This window comes from Puma concolor, chromosome C2 (assembly GCF_028749965.1).
Source record: "Puma concolor isolate L17-30 chromosome C2, mPumCon1.1.hap2, whole genome shotgun sequence".
NCBI classification, from domain to species: Eukaryota; Metazoa; Chordata; class Mammalia; order Carnivora; family Felidae; genus Puma; species Puma concolor.
In genome coordinates this window covers 32780883-32800171 of record NC_141675.1, presented here as the reverse complement: position 1 = coordinate 32800171, position 19289 = coordinate 32780883, and the positions used below count along the sequence as shown (strand labels likewise).

The window sequence follows — 19289 nt, the reverse complement described above, 5'->3', positions numbered from 1 at the left end:
AGAAAAACCACAACTGATACATTTCTGTCAAGACTCAACAACCACCCAATGAAAAAACAAAGAACTTAGACATTTCTCCAAAGATATATAAATGGCCAATAAACATAGTAGAGGATGCTCAACACTGCTTATCATTAGGAAAATGCAAACAGAAACCACAATGAGCTAAAACCCTATACCCATTAAGATGGTTACTATCAGAAAAAAGAAAGAAAGAAAGAAAATAACAAGGGATTGGTAAGGATTTGGAGAAATTGGAATCTTTGGGCACTGTTGATGGAAATGTAAAATGTGCACTGTTGGTGGGAATGTAAAATGGTAGAGATCTTTCCTAGAGATATAAACTTGTAAAGCATCCACCTATTGATACTACTTAAAAGTCACAGGACTGAGTATAAGAGGGAAGTAATTCCAGAACAAAGTTCTAAAATGCCAATATAAAAAACTAAGCAAAGGAAAGATATCACTTATTCAACTCCAAATTCCTTGCAAATTTCCTAAATTAAATATGCAGACATCAGGTATTCTATTAATTTCACTGTCATACAGCTACCAATGCCTTCTTACCTGGTACAATCTGGACTTACTGCTCTTTTATTAGATAATCAGCATTCAGGGAATCCTCTTTACTATCACCTTAGGATTCCCTTTGTCTCTCTAAAATCTGATTTCCTGTTTCCTGTATCTTTCACCTTCTCTTTTATGGAGGTTTTCTCCTTCCTTTTGGTGGGTAGAACAAATCACACATTAGCTTTCTGAGAAAGGAAGTAGGGAAGAGAAATTTGTGGAGACCTTGCATGTCTGAAAATGTCTACACTCTAAACTTATGCTTAATTTGACTGGGAAAACAATTCTAACTTGGAAATCATTTCCTCAGATTTTGAGAGCATTGCTCACTACTTTCTGGCTTGTGAGTCTGCAGTTGAGAATACTGAATCTCTGTAATGACTCATTTCCCCTACCTCTGGATGTTCTTTGTTCTATGTACTTCAAACTTTCATGAGGACATACCTCAGTGTCTATGTGTACTAGTTAGTTATTGCTCCTGGCTTCAAACCTAGTTCTCTACTCTGCAATGTTGGGAGGCTGGAACCCTATAAATCACATATCTCCTTTGCTAGCTGACTCCCTATCAGACTCTGTATTCTCCATACAAGAAAGACACTAGAAGACTAAAGGAGGGAACAAGGAGATACTCCTTCAGGTCAGCATCAACCAACAACCATCAACCAACAAACTTCACTCTGGCAACAGCAATGATTCCAGCAGCAGCAACTGGCTCCAGTTGGCAATTTTTTTTTGCTTTTGTACTTTTCCTGCCATTCACAGACCACCCTAAAATACCTTTACTTTCTGAGCAGGTAGCAACTCCTCAGAAGTTTCAGTTTCGGCTCCTCCAGACCACTCTTCATGCTTCTAAATTCTAATAATCCCAAGATCTTCTTCCAGCCCTAGAAGCTAGTAATTTACTTCTTATAGTTACTATCTGTATGATACCTGAGTATTCCCTTAGTGTCTTTTCAGTTCTCCAGTTATCTAGTGTATTGGTTTTTGAGGGCTGCTATAACAAAGAAACACAAACTAGGTTGGCTTACACAAATATCCATCTCACAGTTGTGGAGGCCAGAAGTCCAAAATCAAGGTACTGGCAATGTTCTAGGTAACTAGGTAAGGATTTGTTCTAGGACTCTCTCCTAGCTTGTGGTAGCCTCAAGCACTCCTTGGCCTATAGATGGCCATGTTCTCTCTATGCCTGTCTTCATCCAAATTTGTCTAAATTCCTCCACTGTTATTAAAGAATGCCAATCATATTGGATTAGGGCACACTCCACTCACCTCATTTTAACTTGATTTACCTCTGTAAAGTCTGTATTTCCAAATAAGGTCACATTCTGGGATGCTGAAGGACTAGGACTTCAACATATCTTTTTGAGGTGACACTATTCAACCCATAATATAGCTAAACAACTCTTTAAATTCTGTTATAATAAGTAATGTGGTCTCCATTTTCCTGACTAGTCCCAGATTGAAGGTATGCATTTATTTTCATCCATTTTCCTGAGTACCAAAAGGCCTCTCAATTTGTAAAATGAGGTTCCTCAACTCTGGGGATTTTTCTTCATTATTTCACTGATAATTTTTCTCCACTCTTTTCTCACTGGCATTTCTGTTATACGGAAATTCACCTCCTGGACTGACCTTTTTTCTTTTTATAACCTATTTTCCATATTTTCCTCTACTTTATTAAAGATCTCTACTTCAACTTCCTTTCTTCTACTGTTTTTTCTTACTATTATGCTCTAATTTTAAAGAATTATTTTTTGTTCTGACTGTTGCAAAAAAAATTTTTTTTTTTAATTTTTTTTTTTTAACGTTTATTTATTTTTTTGGGACAGAGAGAGACAGAGCATGAACGGGGGAGGGGCAGACAGAGAGGGAGACACAGAATCAGAAACAGGCTCCAGGCTCTGAGCCATCAGCCCAGAGCCCGACGCGGGGCTCAAACTCACGGACCGCGAGATCGTGACCTGGCTGAAGTCGGACGCTCAACCGACTGCGCCACCCAGGCGCCCCGAGATGTTGTTCATTTTCTATTGGTTAAGAGATGAAACTGGAGCAAGATATGTTACTAATAAGCAAAAAAAATCTTCACCTATACTATGATTTCATCAACCTTACTTGGATAAATTCATGCACAGCTGTACTCTTGAACAGACAAGTTGAACAGACAAGTTGATTGACCAGCAGACTCAAGAGGAATTGGAAACAGTGGAGATCTCAAAAGTTCAGTTGGTCTGTTAACAGCAGCCATTTCAAATCACCAGCTACCACAGGAAATGTCAGCCAGGCACTGGCTTTGGTTGGAGAAGGCTTGTTATCAATCTACCAGTAGCTATGGTGGTCAAATCTTTCATTTGGAGACAAACTCTGTTTATGTGACGATAAGCTGGAGAGACTGGGTCATCTCCTGAAACAAGACTGTCTTACAGAAGTCTTAAGCTCTTGCATGGTCTTTCTGTGAAGGAAAACGAAAAGAGTTGTGGGATTATCAGGGGATACCAGTAAGTGAAAGGCTATTGTTCCAGATAAGATGGTAGAAATCTATCCCACTATGTAGAAAGAGCTCTGAAAGAGTGTCCAGACCAGGGAAAAATCTAAGTGATGGAGCAGCATTTTCAGGACAGGATGCCTGTCATAGTTGATTATTGCTTGCTACTACAGCGGAAGGATCGTTTATTTAGCCAGATGTAAGACAAATAGAATTCAGGGGTCAAGGAGTGTTTTTGGAGTGCTTGAGTCATGTATTTTAAGTGATAAATTGGCAGGGATGACCCCCCCGGGTTATGAAAGATTTGTTAACTTCCAAGATAAAAAATTCATGGAAAATGCAGAAGTCCTCATTGTCCATATGGGTATCACCAGCCTAGATATTCAGCAGGTGTTTAAGAGAAAATTTATTAATATACGGAACATCATTCCTTTATTGATTATACTTACCTGACTGATTTGGCCTCACTTGCCTTCCATCAACCCCAATTATTTACTGAGAACTTCTGGTAAGATGTTTCTTAAACTTGTCTTTGTCAATGTATTTCTTAGGACTGTTCTTTAATTAAAGCTAGATTATGAACTCTTACAAATCATGAGTCTTCTATTTCTTTGACATCCCACAGAGCATTTAGCATAAAGTTTACATTTGGTACTTGTTCAATATGTTTATTATATGTATATGTATGTGTATATATAGTAAAGTAAAATAAAATAATAGTAAGACCCTAAAAGCTGATGGTGAATTACAGTTTTTCCTCTGGGGCTAGTTAAAAGAAGCATCCTGTAAGTTCCTACCTGATAGCCAGAATTCTGGGAGCCAAAAAGGAGAAGAGGCCTTAATAAGGGTCCCAACATTGAGTACATTTACTTCAGGTAATTCAGGTGTTTTCCATGGGACACCTCATCTTCAATTATGTCTAGTGCCCACCCCTCTCTCAGAGACACTATTTTGTCCTTTACAGAGGATAAATCTTCAATCTCCTGCTGAAGCAGGAAGAGAACAGGCACTTAGCTATACAAACTGATGAAGCGATCTAGGTTTGAGCAGCTTTTTTTCCTTTTTTTTGGTAATACCTTACTGAGATATAACTCACATACTATACAATAACCCATTTAAAGTGTACAATTTAATGGTTTTTAATATATTCAGAGTTGTGCAACCATCAACACAATAAATTTTAGAACATTTTTACCCCACCAGAAAGAAACCCATACCCTTGAGCAGTCGCACAAAACACTACTTAGCAATCAAGTGGAACCTGGAAATGAATTTGCATTTATAATAATCCTTATAATAATCCTTTGATTAGGTATCATCCCGTATTACAGAGGAGAAAAAAATGAGGCTTATAGAGGTCTAACCCCAAACAAACAGTGATGAAGCCTACAGTGGAATTTAGGCTGACTCCAGAATCTCTAAATTAGAAAATAAGATGTAGAATATGAGCTTATTTTTTTTTTTAACTTTTTTTTTTCAAAGTTTATTTATTTTGGGACAGAGAGAGACAGAGCATGAACGGGGGAGGGGCAGAGAGAGAGGGAGACACAGAATTGGAAACAGGCTCCAGGCTCTGAGCCATCAGCCCAGAGCCTGACGCAGGGCTCGAACTCACGGACCGCGAGATCGTGACCTGGCTGAAGTCGGACGCTTAACCGACTGCGCCACCCAGGCGCCCCTGAGCAAAATTAAAAGTGAGCATGAGTTTGTATATTCACAGAAATAATTCTGGAACATACAAAAAATAACAGTGATAAATACTAAAACAAGATACCATTTATAGGAATTAAAGATAATTATACAAGCAATCTGTGATGAGACTGCTCATACAATTAAGACTAAACAGGGGCGCCAGGTGGCTCAGTAGGTTAAGCGTCTGACTTCAGCTCAGGTCATGATCTCACAGTTGGTGAGTTCAAGCCCCACACTGGGCTCTGCGCTGACAGCCTGAAGCCTGGAGCCTGCTTCCAATTCTGTGTCTCCTTCTCTCTCTGCCCCTCCCCCACGCTTGCTCTCTCGCTGTCTCTCGCTCTCTCTGTCTCTCAAAAAATAAATGTTAAAATTTTAAAATATAAAAACCAATTAAGACTAAACATAATTGAGTTTTTTGGCAGTGGAACTTAAAGAAAAAAACTTTTTTTTTCCTACAACAATGTAATCCTGTTTCTCCCATTTTGACATGTGGCTCAAATGAAGTCTCCCTCTCATTTCTGGCATCAGGTAGAAAAATACATATATATATGTGTGTATATATATATATATACACATACATACACACACACACACTTATATGTGTATATATATTACTGCCTAGAACAGCCTCTTGCCTAGAGCCAAAACTATTCTGCCAGTTATGATTTACCAACTAGAGAGGGCTGATGAACAGGGCTCATTTTTTTTTTTTAAATTTTTTTAACGTTTATTTATTTTTGAGACAGAGAGAGACACAGCATGAACAGGGGAGGGTCAGAGAGAGGGAGATACAGAATCTGAAACAGGCTCCAGGCTCTGAGCTGTCAGCACAGAGCCCAACGTGGGACTTGAACTCACAGACCGCGAGATGGTGACCTGAGCTGAAGTCGGCGGCTTAACCGACTGAGCCACCCAGGTGCCCCGAACAGGGCTCATTTAAAATAAGACTTGAGCCTATTGTCATTATGACAACTGTCCCTCTTCCCATTACTAAAAGTACTGGTGCCTAAATTCTGCACTTAAGTGACAAAGAACAATGTATCTATGTATATATTGCATGTTCCATGACTTATTTCTTCAATATTTTGCTATCCTACTCCTTGAGATTTTACATTACAATTATCCCACATCTCTGATAATTGAGTAGAACCTACCAATTCTTAGTCATAACTTCCATGATGTGCACTAGACTAAATTAAAATAAACAGCTTCAGGAAGTTCCAAAATTGTAAACTTAAGCTTGAGTGGGAGTAAAGTAGTAGTCTAGAAACAGCTTTATTAAAGGAAATCAGAGGGGCGCCTGGGTGGCGCAGTCGGTTGAGCGTCCGACTTCAGCCAGGTCACGATCTCACGGTCCTTGAGTTCGAGCCCCGCGTCGGGCTCTGGGCTGATGGCTCGGAGCCTGGAGCCTGTTTCAGATTCTGTGTCTCCCTCTCTCTCTGCCCCTCCCCCGTTCATGCTCTGTCTCTCTCTGTCCCAAAAAAAATAAATAAAAAACGTTGAAAAAAAAAATTAAAAAAAAAAAAGGAAATCAGAAACTATAACAAGGGACAGGGCAAGCCAACTTTTCTCTAAAGGACCAGATAGTAAATATTTTGTGCTGTGTGAGCCACAGTCTCTGTCACATACTTTTTTCTTATAACCCTTTAAAAATGTAAAATCATTCTTAGCTTAGGGCAGTACAAATAAGGTTTTTGAGAGGTTTCAATCAAAATAGTGGATTTAACACTTAATTTTTTTTTGAAGAAAATTAACACAGAAGGCAAAACATACAGGAAAGCAAACAATAGCAACAAATTTTTGTAACCAAAAAGAGACAACTGGTAACTACCTCAGCGAATTCCAGAAAGGTGAAGCCTAACCCAGTAATTGAAAAACCCAATTTATACCTTGGAAACCTCAAAGGAGTCAGGAACTAGGAGCACCTGCTACTGCTTAAACTAAGAAAAGAGGGAGTTAAGTAAGGAAGACTGGGTGAAAGCTAAGAAGTGGTTAAAAACTTAGAAGTTTCCTCCCCAAATCTACCTGATGGTTGGCTACCTAACTCTGAACTGGAGGATCACCAGATATAATTAAAGATCTGTGTACCCTACCAAATGTGGGGAATGAGAAACCAGTCCCTTACACCAAAAAAAAGAAGGCAGTCAAAACTTTAGCCTTCAAACAGAACTGTTTTCCCTTAAGAAAAAAACACCTTCAGGGTTTTCTAAAAAAAAAAAAAAAAAAAAAGGCTCACTTGGACCACCATGCAATAAAGTTCAAAGTCTTTAAGTCCCCATTAATTCAAGCTTTCAATCTCGCGATAACATCCAAGGATTACTGACACCTGAAGCAAACCTCCAACATAAAACTTAGACCAATTTAGAAGAGAGTCTCCAAGAACAAACAAGAAACAAGGGGAAAAAAAAAAGACAAAAACAAAACAAAAAGACATTTTATAGTCTCAGAAATTAGAGAAGAAAATGTATCTATGAAACTAGCACAGAATGCTCCTTATTAAAAAAAATTTTTACGAGAACAAAGAGTTCTTGGGAAATCAAAATCTTGCTTGCAAAAATGAAAAATTCAACAGAAGGCTCAGGAAATAAAGTAAACCTCTCATATAGAGCAAACAGAGTAGGAAATGAAAAAGGAGAAAAACAAATACTGAAGGAGTAGTCTGATATACAAATAGACTAGCAGAAATAAAATTTTCAGAAAGAAAAAGGAAGGAGAGGAAACCACTGTTATAGAATAAATTGTTTCCCCCTCTCCACATCCATCTTGAAGCTCTAACTCCCAATGTGACTGAATTTGGAGAAAGGGCTTTTAGGAGGTGTCATAAGAGTGGGGCCTTAATCCAATTGGACTGATGTCCTCAGAAGCGGAGCAGGAAGAGATAGACTACTCTCCTTACAGAAAAGCCTTGTAAGGACATAGTGAAAAGGCCGGTCTACAAGCCAGGAAGAAATCTCATGAGAAGCCAACCTTGATAGCACCTGGATCTTGGACTTCTTACGCTTCAGAACTGTGAGAAAATAAATTTCTGTTGTTTAAACCACCCAGCCTCTGGTATTTTTTTATGGTAGCCCTAGCAGACTAATATAATGATCAATGAAATAATTCAAAAGAATTTCCCATAACTAACAAACATAATTTTGCGGATCTGGCTGGAACAATCAATGTCCAGGAAAACGCACAAAAATACATGTACACCAAGTCACACCCTCATGAAATTTCAGAATACAAGAGATACAAAATTCCAAAAAAAGCAAAAAACATTAGGATCAGGAATCAGAATATCCTCGAAATTCTCAAAAGGATCACAAGCCAAAAACAATGGCGAGGTCTTCAGAATTCTGAAAGTAAATTATTTCCAACCTAAATTCATCACTCACCAAAATCACGTGGGAAGACCAAAAAAAAAAAAAAAAAAGATCTTGCATTCATTCATGCGAGATCTCAGCCTTTAACAGCAATCTACTGTGGGGTCAAAGCGACATGATTCACAGGAATTAAGAGATTTAACACAGGAGAAAGGCAAGGAGGATCACTAGCCTTATGGCAGAGAGAGAAATCACCAAAACTGCCATGGACAAGACAGAAAGCTGCTCCGAGCACGTTCAAAAACTGGTAGACAAGAAAATAATTATACTCCCAGATACATACACAAAAGAAATGAGTGTGTATGTCCACTGAAAGACTCGTAAGTAAATGTATATAGCAACTTTATTCATAATAGCTAAAAAAAAAAAATTGGAACAAAGTATCCATTAATGGTGAATTTTTAATTGTAGATTTCATCAACAGAATACTACCCTTGGTAAGAAAGACCCCACTACTGCTACATCCAACTTCATAAATGAATCTCATAAGCACAATATTAAGCAGAAGTAGTCACCCACAAAACATGTATAGTGTATGGTTCTATTGATATATGAAATTCAAAATCAGGGGAAAATAACCTGTAATGATACAGGTCAGAACAGTAATTAACTTTTGGGGACAAGAAATAATGATAGGGAGGACATATGACAGAGCCTTCTGGAGCACTGGAAATGTTCTATACTTGACCTGGGTGATGGGTGTATGTCTACAAATATAAAAACTCATTGAGTTATACAATGAAATTTGTGTACTTTGCTATTTTAAAAAATTTAACCATATTTTCTCTAAAAAGTTTTTAAGGAAATTAATGACATTTTCAATTGCATCCCGTAACAGGAATTAATCAAAAGGGGGAAAAAATTAAGGCTTTATACACAAAGATCTGTATTTCACAATTATTTACACTACGGAAAAAAAAACACCTGGAAATAACATTTAGTAAATGAGTGCCACACAAATGCTGGACCTCTCTGGTGTGAGAGAGAAATTATTTGGCCTCTTTCTATTAGCAGCAGCCAAATTTAATACTAATTGACCTAAGGGAGCCATCTGCCCATAGGAAAGAGCATGTTCACAGGTTCCAAGACCAAAAAAAAAACCAAACCCAGCCTGGCAATAGAAGGCCCAAAGAGCAGCCTAAAGGAAAGGGAAAATGGCAAGAGATGCAGCTAGAAGTGGGCAAAAGCCAAATAACGGAAGGCCTTATAGGCCTTTTTAAGAATACAGAAGGGCACCTGGCGGGCTCAGTCAGTGGAGCATGCGACTCTGGATTACGGGGTTGTGAGTTCGAACCCCACAATGGGTGCAGAGATTACTTAAAATCTTTAAAAAGAAAAAAAAAGAATATGAAAAGGAAATGGGAAATAAAAAAAAAACACAGAAAAATTAAAGTGACTTCCCTGGGCAGCACAATTGGGGGGGGGGGGGGGCGGGGGGGAGCGAATGGGACTGTACACGAAGTATTCTAAATGTTTCTAAAAATAAAAAATGTTATCAAGAACATGTAGTACCTGTAAGCAATCAAAAATTTCTAAGGAAATTTTTCCAATGCCTTGTTTAATTAATGGAATATTTCTCTTGTAAATATAAATTTTTATTTTGCTAGAATACTCAAAATACAGGGCATATTAATTCTTTGTTATATCAATTATTTGAGTTGATCTAAATGTAACATGATTTGGAAGTATGTACTGAAATTTTTGGAAGGCCAATTCTTAAAACAACAACAATAACTAAAAACCTTTTTAGACATATCCATTTTTTAAAAGCCATATTCTCACTGCTTTATTCAATTGGTCTGTTTGAGGAAAAGCAGAAATTATTCATACCATACTTCCATACAATTCAGCAATCCTTAAATACAATTTCAGGAATACAGAACAAGATAGTATTTCAACAGTTTATTTTAGCAGATTATTTATTTTTAAATGTTTATTTATTTATTTTGAGGGGGGAGGGGCAGAGAAAGAGAGAGAGACTCCCTGCTATCTGCGCAGAATCTGACATGGGGCTCGATCCCAGGACCGTGACACCATGACTTGAGCTGAAATCAAGAGGTGGATGCTTAACCAACTGAGCCACCCAGGCACCCCACAGCAGATAATTTATTTAAACAAATAAAAAACATGCAATTATAGGGGCACCTGGGTGGCTCAGTTGGTTAAGTGTCTGACTTCAGCTCAGGTCATGATCTCATGGTTCATGAATTCGAGCCCCACGTTGGGTTCTGGGCTGACAGCTCAGTGCATGGAGCCTACTTTGGTTTCTGTGTCTCCCTCTCTCTCTGCTCCTCCCCTGTTCACGCTCTGTCTCTTTCTCTCTCTCTCTCTCAAAAATGAATAAACACTAAAAAAAAATTTAATAAAAAATAATTTAGAAAACAATTATAAACCAGGAAATAAAAGAAAAACAGCTTCTAACCTGTTTCAAACCAAAAGAGGAAAACATTCCCTCCAGAGATATTTCACCGGACAGTTTTCTGTTCTACATTACACCATTTAACTCTTACTACATAAATGTAAAAAAAAAAAAATACCAAGGCAACACTATGCTGATGCTATTAACAGAAACTTTAGAGCCAAAAGGAGAAAAAAATGTCAAGAACAAATATAAAAAAGCTTTGACTCCCGAAATGGAAATGTTTGCAGAATACTTTGCTCAATAAGCAGATTGCTCAATAATCTGCTTCCTGACAGATGAACAAGATGACAAAGTAGAAAAATGTAAAAGTGTTGCTGTTCTAAGAAACTAAAAGAGAAAAAGAACATTTAGCTAGATCATTAAATATAGTTATGTGATAAACCCTGCAGATTTCCTCCAAACCATTGCAATGTTCACATTTACTCTGAAGACACCCAAACATTCAGTCTCTTTGAGTCAAGAGAGTCAAGCAAACTAACCTTCAGTAGTAATAGTTCTAAGAGATCCACTCACTTTTTAATGAATCATGGACTCAACTATAGAGATGACAATATTATTTTTGTTAATGCTGTTAATACAGCTAACAAGCATAGAAAAAAGACTTTAAATCAGTTTTAATGATTAAACAATCCAAGTCATAAAGACTCCACTGCCCTTACGTACAGGTTTTGAATCTAAATGAGAAGGCATAAAAACACAAAGTGCAAAGTAATGTGAAGCAAATAATACAAAACTACATTGCAAAATATGAGAAGTAGTATAACTTCATAAGAAATTCACAGAAGAGCACCTCGGTGATTAAGTGTCCAACTTTGGCTTAGGTCATGATTTTGAGGTTTGTGAGTTCATGAGTTCCAGCCCCCCATCCAGCTCTGTGCCGGCATCACAGAGCCCGCTTTGGATCCTGTCTCCCTCTCCCTTGGTCCCTCCCCTACTTGTTCCTTCTCTCCCTCCCCCCTCTCAAAAATAAATAAACATTAAAAAAAATTCAAAGGAAAAAAAATTTTTAAAGAATACAAAGAACTTGGGGCACCTGGGTGGCTCAGTAGTTAAGCTTAACAGCTCTGATTTTGCCCCAGGACATCATCTCACAGTTCCTGGGCTCAAGCCCCACATCAGGCTCTGCACTAAGACTGTGTGATTGTTTCTCTCCACCCCTCCCCTTCTCGCGCTCTTTCTAAATAAACTTTAAAAAAAAAAAAAGAGCACTTGGGTGGCTCAGTCAGTTAAGCATCCGACTTTGGCTCAGGTCATGATCTCCTGGTTTCTGAGTTCTGCCCCGAATTGGGCTCTGGGCTTGTGCTGTCAGAACGGAGCCCACTTCAGATCCTTTGTCCCTCTATCTCTCTGCCTCTCCCCTGCTGGCACGTGCATGCATGCACACTCTCTCTCTCTCTCTCTCAAAAATAAACATTAAAAAAAATTAAAATTGAATAAAAAAAAAACCAAATACACAGAAGTTGACTTAGGAAATCAATGTTTGGGTTTCAGCTCTGCCATCATCACTAGATGTGTGAATTTTAGTGTAGTTATTCTGTATGGATTTCATTTTCCTTACCTATAAATCAAATGGTTGGAATTCCAATGTCATATTCCTTCATATTGCTTCATATCATGACACAAGCCCACATTAGATTAAAAAAAAAAAAAGGAATGATAAAACAGTAAGGCTATGGGTTCAAAGGAAAGCAACAACACAGGGAACAGAAAGTTCTGGAAGGCTGCACTGACTTCAGGACTAAAAATTAAATTTCAACAAAATAGGATTTCATTTGCTACTTTGGTAATAATCTGGGGGGGTTTGAGGGGATTTCTTTTAAAGAATAAGAGGGCTATGGATAGGCAATCAAATTTTCAACAGATACGAAGGTAGACAAACACAAAGTCTAAATGAGAATGAGAGATTGGTTTAGTTAGGATGGACAGCTCCCATAGAGAAATACCACTGTCATATGAAAAAAAGTAGGCTTTGAGCAGACTATCAGAAGATGAGGAATTCTGAAGTATACTCTGTAGGTAACAGGGAGCTATTGCTGGTTTCACAGTGACGGACGTGCTGGAAGCATTATTTTAAGATTAAGGCAGAAGGCAGAACATACTGAATAGAGAGAAAAGGTAGGCAGAAAACCTAGTTAAAAGCTAAAGGAAAAGATATACGAAAGAAATTTCCAAAAAAATGGTGGATGAAAATTTGCCGATGTTATATTAATGAAAGATGTCAAAGACACAAGGTTTGTGTCTGGATAGCTGAAAGTATGGTATACCAAAACAAAGCATATATGGAATCAGTAAAATGAGGATCATCCAGATAGAATCATTGCCTTAAACGATCTTTAAACATCAGTTGTCTTCCTAAAACAGCACAGCCAAGTACTTACAAGGAATTTGTTAAATGCTTAGTGATTTCACGGAGTTTCCTCCAATTTTACTTAGCAACTAAATAATCATTTAATCTCCTGATGTAGGTAGAGAACATTTGGTATCTTTCCACATTATAAAGGTAAGTAAATTGTGAAACTTGTTAAACTGTGATACTACGATAGGAAAAAATGGACTGTATCGTGTATTTATTTTTTAATATGTATTCTTTTTGACAGAAAGAGAGAGAGAGGAGAAAGAGAGGGGGACTGAGGATCAGAAGCAGGCTCTGCACTGACAGCAGTGAGCCAGATGTGGGGCTCGAACTCATGAACCGTGATAGCATGACCTGAGCCACCCAGGCCTTTCCAACAAGAGATTTATAACAATAATCACATCAAATCTACCTTGAGCTTTTTGGCAAGAAAGCTCTCAAAGGTCCAAAAGAAAATAAACCCATAGGCATAAAGTATCATTCGGTATCTAACAAAACATTCTGTGTATGTGTGAAATTTTATTTACATGGACCTGAAAGCACTGGTGAAGCCTGGATTAAAAGATAATGTGCAGAAAAATAAAGCAGAAATTTAAAATGTAATATGTGAACAAGGACAGCTAAATCTTGAGTACTCTGCAAATAGTGTTTACAGGTATTATAACTATTTCCTCCAGATCACAATTTTCCCAAAAAAGAAAATTCGAGTCTGTGATCAAGATGGAATAAAACTACTATTAAACAACCAATGCTTAGTTCTTGAGTTACTATCAAACTGTGAATGGGAGCCTATTTAAGAACTGAACATTACTGACAATTATCAAACAAACAAAACCTTCTTGGCTTATTTCTCCATTTACTTTGTGACCTCGATGAAGACTGAGATTCTAAAAAAAGTGCTTTCCAAATGCTTAACAAATTGTATGGTTGGTTTTTCATAAATTTACCAAAGTAGGCCTTCTAAAAATGAGTACCTCTTGCAACATTTACCCGTTTTGATCAAACAGTGATCTTCTTCGCTCACCATCCAAGATGGGATTAGAAATTCTCAACTTCATTCTTTCCTAACTCCTACGGTTTCTTACCAAATCTAACGGGTAAAATTATTTTTAGGTGACCAGCTCATCCGTTCGACATTAACTTTAGCTCCTATAATGTTACAGTTCTCAGCCCTAAAAAAAATCCAGCTTCCCAAGCTTCTAACTGCAAATTTAACTTTTATGGAAGCGCCTAAGAAAACAGTACAAAACCAACTATTGAGATTTCTTTCTTTTACCGGGTATATTACACTTAAAGTCAAAAGCTCACAGCGCAAGCAACAAGCAAACGTACGTATATACAGCAGGACCACACAGTTAAAATAACCCAGATTTCCCGAGAACGAGGGAAACGGCGGAGGGGGGGAGGGGAGGGGCACAGGGCGCATCCCAAGGATGTCCACCCTCAACACAGGTTGCGGGTCCTTCCCCTTCTCTAGCGCTGGAGATGAGCGTGCCCCTTCCCTCCTCTACCAGGTCCCTACCTTCCCGGCCTCGGATTACGCCACAACAGCCAACAGGACTTTTTAGGGAGGAAAAAGAACCGGGGGAGCGCGCACGCCGTACCCTCGACCTCCCAGCCTTGCAAGAGCGGCCGGCCAGAGCGAGGCCTGGGGCTGCGCCACCCGAGGCACTGACCAGAGGGTCGCGCGGAGCCGCGGTGCAAACGCCCAGGCCCGGCCGAGCGGCCTCCCCGCCCCCTCCGGCTCAGCTCCGGGCCGGCAGACGGCGCCCGGGGAGCTAACTTCGCCGGAGAAGAGGAAGCGACGCAGCGAGTAACAGGCTGTGTGGACGTACGGGGGAAGGAACCGCTGTCTGCCGTCTGCCTGTCGGCAGGACTGTCTCACCTTCCCTCTGCTGGGTCCGTGCGGCCCCAGCTCACCTCAGGAGGGCACCGGGACGCCGCCGCGGCCGCCGCGATGGCCGTTACGGCACGAGGCCTCCGCTCTGCCGCCGCGTAGCTCTCGGGAGAGGGGCGGGAGGCGCGCGGCGAGCGGGCGGGGCTCCAGCACCGACTGGCCGGGAGGCGGCGGGCGGATCCGCGCGGGCAGGAAACCCCCTCCCGGCACAATCCGATAGGCTCAGTCGCTCCCTTCCCTCCTATCCCTGAAGCGAGGGCTGTCTGCGCCGCGCTCGGATTGCTCGTGTCCGCATGTCAATCAAGCGGTGTGTAGGGCGTGGAGCTAGCTGAAGCAGCTCCGCGGGGAGAGAGCGAGAGGTTGGGAAGCGCTTGGCCTGACCCTGACTCTTTTCGCTTTTGCCTCTTCGGTTGCTCTGGCTGATTACTTTGGGCCTTTCTTCCTCAGTGCCACATTAGGGACTCCACAGCAGAAATTATTGCTTCCCAAGTTAAGCCCCAACTGTTCTGGGAACTCCCTTCTGGTTTCGGCACCTGAAAGAGGGTCTTGCCAGCAGATTTTTAAGGGCGGGGAGCAAAAACGAAAAACAAACCAAACGGCCTGAAATGACGACTTGAGAGAAAAATAGAAGACGTATGGTTAATTTGGGCCATAAACCGAAATAAGCTGAGTCTGAGGGCCTTGTAAGTGCCCTGGTGCGTGGATAGCTTTCCAGTCTCTGTGGTAGCCATTCTGTGAGGAGGACAATGACCTTCGGTGCCAGGTGTGCCCATTCTTGGGGACCCAGCCCCAGCCACCTGCCGGGTCATCAGTAAGTTGGTTCTCCCCACGCCGGTACTACAGCCCCTCGCCCTCAGCGGGCATTATTACTCCCGAACCAACTCTGTGGCTCCGCTTCCTTGCCTCCTCAAGGAAGCTTGCTGTGTTAGGTACCTTTCATGAAGCACTGGTATTTTCCCCACCCAAGCTGTTAAAAGAGCTTGTCCGTATCCGTACCTAGAAGGTAAACTCTATTAAGTCAGGAACCATGTCAGTATTGTTTTTCTCCACTGCCTAGTACTTGATAGATCGTTAAGTAAATATAGTTTAAGTAAAAATTAATACATTTTCCTATCCCTTCTTTAATCCTGGCCCTGACCGTAACTCCCAAGAGTTCACACTTTTCTGCATTTAACTTCAAAATTATTCATTTGAGTGCTGATATGTATGGTTTGGTTGCTATTATTTAGGATCACAAGGTCAAGCACAAATCACCTATTGACCCCTTCCTGGCTTCAAGTTGGCTCCAGCAAGTAAACCATGAAACTCTTGACAACAGCTATTCTATGTCTATATCCCATTATTAGCATCCAAAATGAATAATGGAAGTGATTTTAAATTTATTCTAAGGGTCTAAATACCTTTGCATATTTTATAGTGGCTGTTGCAGTTATATCCCCTCCCAAAATTTGTATGTTGAATCCCTAACCTCCAATGTGATTGTATTTGAATATAGGGCCTTTAAGGAAGCACTTAAGACTTTTTGAGATGATAAGAGTGGGGACCCAATTCTATAGGATTAGTGTTCCTATAGAAAGAGATAACAGAGAGCTTGCTATCTCCACCATGAAAGGACAGTGGCAAGGGGGCCATGTGCAAGCCTGGAAGACAGCTCTCCCCTGTAATTGACCATGCTGGCATCCTGATGTGGGACTTCAGCTTCTAGTTGTTGGTATTTTGTTATTGGAACCCAAGCTAACACAATAGTTTTATTTGTTGATACATCTTATAAAGTTATGGATTGAGATACTATTATACTCATTTTTGAAGCTGGAGAAAGGATTGTTCAAAGGTTAAAGCTGTTTCTCCAAAATCATACAACAAACTATTAGCAAAATGTGGCTCAGTTCAAATCTACTTACATATTTGACATGTGATGCGGTTGGAGGTGTTAATACAAATACTACAGGTAAAGTGGTTCTTGCCATCAGGTAGCTCTGTCTTAACCACTGCCTTAAGTAGGGAAAATAAACCCAGAAAAATATGCTGAAGTCATAAGTTTAGATTTTATTGTGTAAGGGAATATGTATGTCTTGAGTTCTGTGTGTCACCTATTTAAACAATAGAAGAAGTAAGAGAAAGAGTTTTTTAAAAAGGCTTTTAGTTCCCTATAAACATGTTTGTTTTGTTTTGTTTTTTCCTTTTAGTGGTCCTTCTTCAAGTTTCCTCATCACCCATTCTTACCAGGACATCTTAAAAAAAAAAAAAAAGAAAAGTTCAAAAAAATATGAAAAGGAGAAAAAGTTGAATAAAAATAATGATGAAACAAAAATAATGATGAAACAAAAAAGCATTGGAAAAGGGTAGATAGGCAAAAATCATGTATGAAATTGCATTATGGTGACTTAGAAGGAATGGAGTACATGTTGTCATGGGGTGGGAGTTGTCCCAGAGACTTCCTTTCACACACTCTCTTTCCCCAACTTCCAAACATAAACATGCGCATGGCTTCTTCTTCCTCTCTTTTAGCGGAACTCAAACCAAAAATGGGAATCACCCCTGCTAATTAGTGCTGAGTGGACCAGGCACTAGCCAGAATCAGATGACAATAAAATTTGGGCCAAAACATATGACCTCTGGACTGGAAATGGGGCTTTGGAAATGTAAGCAATAGCAGGTCTAGGATAAAAACATGCAGGCAGCTCACTTCATTAATCCCAAAGGAAAGGATTTGGGAAGACAAAGAAGGGAAAATCAAGCCTCCATATCTCAAGACTTTTCCCAGGAGACTTGATAGCTTATAGTTAGAAATGATGAGACAATGATCTGCTTCAGCATCACTGCTGGGTAGGACAGTTTAGGACAACAACAATGAAAAAAAAGTCATACCTGCTAATCAACAAGAAGTAACTAATCACAAGCTTGACTGTGAAGTATAGAAATTAGGGGACCCTGGTAACTAAATTTAATATCTGGACTGAGTATTGTTATGCCTTTACGGGAATTAAATTCAACAAAAATTTATTGAGTCCTCTCTGTGGTAGGCACTACAATAGGTGCTAGAGATCTGAAGATCAGTCTTAAACTGAAAGGAGCTCAATCCAGTGTCAGAGAATGAGCTTTAAATATATTTATTATTAATATAGTTAATACAGCTATAGATACGTACAGGGGAGCATTAAGCCACAGGGAGAGTTGTGTGGTCAGGCTAGTCAGGCAAATAAGAAGGCAAAGAAGAGAAGGGTTTTCCACATAGAGGGGCCTGCACTGAAAAAGGTATTACACAATCAAAAAGGTATTACACAATATTGCTGGAGCTGAAGATGACTAGAAATGTAAGCACTAGCAGGTTATAGAAATTAAGGACTTGATTCTATAGGTGACAGGAGCCATCGAAGAGGTTTTTTTGTTTGTGATTGTTTGTTTTCAGCACTTTAAAATTTCATTCTGTTGTTTTCTGGCCTCCATTGTTTCTGATGAAAAGCTAGCCGTAAGTTTCATTGTTTTCCTGTATGTCTTCCCCCCACCCACCCCCACCCTGGCTGCTTTTAAAGTTTTGTTTCTAGGTTTTTCAGCACTTGCACTATGTTTCTAGGTGTGGCTGGTTTTCTTTGTATTTATGCAGCTTAGAGTTCACCTATTTCTCTAGATCTGTGGATTGCTGTTTGTTGTTGCTGTTTCCTTTTATCAAATTTAGAAAACTTTTGGCCAATATTTCTTTCTGCCCCTTTCCCTCTCTTTTCTGAGACATTTACATTTATGCTAGACTTCTTTGTCCTTAGTACCAGTCATTCTAGGCTTTGTTCATTTTTTTTTTTTTCAAATCTTTTTTCTTCTGTGCTTCAATTTGGATAATTTCTTCAATTTAGATAATTGAGATCCAGTGTCTGGTAATTCCTGAAAATCTGAACATTAACATTTTCCCAAAAGCACAGTGACCCTATTAATGACTGCGGGTTCCTTTGAGGAAAGTTTAGAGACATATTAGTCAAGAAGACAGAAATCACAAGATATTACAACAGAGAGAATCTGATATTGGGTACTGAAGGACTGAAAAAGCAAAAAGGGAGCGCTGCAGTAGACCAGAAGGATAACTGTACAGAGCAGCTATGACCATTAGGGCAACTGAAAAAGAAGGGTCAAGGCTGGACTATAAGGTCTCAGACACTCAGAGGAATGACCCAGCTGAGCAGTAGCTCAGTTCCCTGAAAGGATGCTGTTTAACTGGTCCTCCAACCACTGAGAGGGATAAGATGAAGCTGGTTGGGGATGGAGGAGTGCCAAAAGAAGCTCAAGGCTGAGATCAATTGCTGCTGCTGAAGCAAAGGACTATTGCTTACCGCTGGGTAACAATGACAGAAACTGCAAACAAATAGAAAGGTGGAAATCCTTTCTCCCCTTCTGTCCTCCAGTCTCCCTCCAATGGCTTTTATTGGTGGGACCTAGTGAGACACCAGCTGGCACAGGAAAAATATTCTTTGCAGGGTCTGAGCCATTGCATCACAGAGAAAAGTACAGAAGGGTGAATTTGG

The 19289-nt window shown here is 39.8% G+C and overlaps 1 protein-coding gene across 4 annotated transcripts in view; it reads right to left on the bottom strand.

Moving 5' to 3' along the window:
* NCK1 (NCK adaptor protein 1) overlaps window positions 1–14950 on the bottom strand; it is a 78314-nt gene extending 63364 nt beyond the window's left edge. The window contains exon 1 of one of the 4 annotated variants that reach the window (XM_086674353.1): window positions 14802–14950. The gene's annotated coding sequence lies outside the window, so the exon portion shown is untranslated. Of the gene's footprint in view, window positions 1–2829; window positions 3637–14716 lie in introns of those variants that run through there. The other 3 variants (XM_025913794.2, XM_086674354.1, XM_086674355.1) reach the window with 3 other exon arrangements.
* Between the last annotated feature and the right edge of the window lie 4339 nt (window positions 14951–19289).